General features: G+C 38.1%; 1 long non-coding RNA gene across 1 annotated transcript; it reads right to left on the minus strand.

Annotated features, from left to right (window-relative positions):
- Positions 1 to 827: 827 nt before the first annotated feature.
- On the minus strand, positions 828 to 2,537 carry LOC108678502. The gene is made up of 3 exons (XR_001931326.1): positions 2,499 to 2,537; positions 1,499 to 1,629; positions 828 to 931 (listed from the first exon to the last, which is right to left on the minus strand). It is a non-coding gene; the product is annotated as an uncharacterized LOC108678502 (long non-coding RNA).

The following is a 2,537-nucleotide window of genomic DNA, read 5'->3' on the forward strand; positions in this document are numbered from 1 at the left end:
ATGTTCATATGCATCCATGTTCATATGCATCCATGTTCATATGCATCCATGTTCATATGCATCCATGTTCATATGCATCCATGTTCATATGCATCCAAGTTCATATGCATCCATGTTCATATGCATCCATGTTCATATGCATCCATGTTCATATGCATCCAAGTTCATATGCATCCATGTTCATATGCATCCATGTTCATATGCATCCATGATCATATGCATCCACGTTCATATGCATCCAAGTTCATATGCATCCACGTTCATATGCATCCAAGTTCATAAGCATCCATGTTCATAAACAGCAATGTTCATATGCATCCATGTTCACATGCATCCATGTTCATATGCATTCATGTTCATATGCATCCATTTCCATCTGCATCCATGTTCATATTGAACATGGATGCATGTTCAGAAAAATAAGTCCGAAAGTTATCTTCCTTTATACATACAATATAACACAGTGTCTATTGAGTTGTATGGTAGTTTGAAGCCCTGAGTTACAGTTTCAGGAAAAACAAATAACTTCTAAGTACGTTATTCGTAAAATGGAATTTATTTGCTTGCAATCTTGTAATATTTACCAAAATGTAATGCAATAAAATACCGAAAAAACTGACACTTGCACTGACACTTGAACCAAGAAACTATGAGCAGTCCTCATCTTTATGTCACACGCACATGTGGATACGCTCTCTTAAAAAGAATACAAGTCTACAACATATAATATTCAATGAGTTTAAATAGCCATGACTAAACATGTTGTTATGTATTTAATAGCCTTTTTTGATGGCTAAAATATTTGAATAAGGAAGGCTTACTTTGGGGTTTGAAGCCTGCGACCTTGGTTTCCGATTTGACTTTCCAGTTCTTGAAGAGACTCTGGAAGTCTTGCGGTTCCCCGCCATCAATGACGCGTGTGGTACGTGTGCTGGAGGGGCAAAAATATTTGTAAAAAAATATTTGAAAGAAGAGAATATTTTTAGCACGTCTTTCACCACGGCTAGCATTTATAGTGATTGTTTTGGTTTTGATAATTAACTCCAGATTACGAGTAAAATGAGCGCAAAGAAGAATTGTGTTTAACTAATATGAAATACAAGGGAAATAGTCATAATTCATTTGTTTCTCTAGATTGATAGGTTAGACCTAAGAGCAGGAAATGAAATAATCGAAATGACACCATGCGTGTCTTGGGAAACTGAAACAATTATAAAAATTGTGCGGGAACGTAAATATTTCATATAATCCTTGAATCGTCTTGCTGATTAATAAGACAATGTAAACTATACATTTTGTTCAGAGGGAAAATTTGAATTTCAAAGTTATTTTGAAGAGGAATTATCGGTGAGATACTTAACAAAGAAATGTCTAGTTTGTCGCGAAGAGAAAATAAAGAACAGAATTATCGAGATTTTAATGCATCGGAAGTAAAAAGTCTAAATATTCCTAATATAGACAACACGATGGGACAAAACCGCCGTTGACCAACACTCACTTGGGGCTGTAGCCTTTCTTGGCCACGAATCCTAGCGCGTTGCGCATGGCTTCCTGGCGCTCCTTGGCCGACGCTTTCTTGCCGATCCAAACCCATATTCCGTTCGTGCCGTTGTCGATGATGAACGCGTCCTGGCATATATACAAAAAGTCCAAATATTAGTTATTGTCAAAAAACATCTCATGGATCGCAAATGTTTTGTAAAGTTTTCTTACTTTGGGTTAGTTTTGTAGAAGACTATAATATAATCGTTGCAATAATTATGCAAAATTAACGATCAATGGGATGCAAATGAAAATAATCATGAATGTATTGGAACTGCAACATTTCTACTTTTCTCGTGTGATTTCTACTTGTCGGCGTAGAATCAACGTAGTTTAAATCGCATTAGCCAAAAACTCAGTCGTCACCGTCAGATGGAAGTGACATTTGACAGAAAACTCTCCTATAAAATTTTAATCAATACTCCTACTTTATTCATACGTAAAGTTACGCATTTAAATTAAGGTTGTGGTCCCGTAGAATTTTTTATGCCCGGGTCCCAATCCACGAAGTAAGCGAGTAGGCTACACTTTGCCATAAAGTGAAAGCAGGGTTAATCAATCTATGAAATTTTGCGAAATTTTGCAGTGTGACACATTTTTGAATTGGTACCATTGTATAAGTCCGCAAAATTGGTATCATTGCTACTAACAAATGCTGCTGCCGACACGACGCTGGGCGTCCCCTTGGTTGAACTATATAAGGTTGACCCACGACAAGTTCCGTCTTTCAGTTCAGCTTTCTTGTTACGTCACGTAGATCGAGAAACGTAAACAAACCCGTCATTCCCATGACGGATTGGTTGACTGGTTTGAACGCATTTCGGTGATTGGTTAATGCCCGTGACGTCATTGAGATCAGTGACGTCATATGCGAAAAACATGCTCCATCCGCGAAAATGAGCTTCTCATGGGTCAACCTTATACTAGTTCAACCATGGGGCGTCCCGCACCCTCACCGTGGACACGAGGTCCTCCTGGAAGAGAGGGCCGGTCTT

This window comes from Hyalella azteca, unplaced genomic scaffold, assembly GCF_000764305.2.
Source record: "Hyalella azteca isolate HAZT.00-mixed unplaced genomic scaffold, Hazt_2.0.2 contig15006, whole genome shotgun sequence".
Lineage (NCBI taxonomy): Eukaryota > Metazoa > Arthropoda > Malacostraca > Amphipoda > Hyalellidae > Hyalella > Hyalella azteca.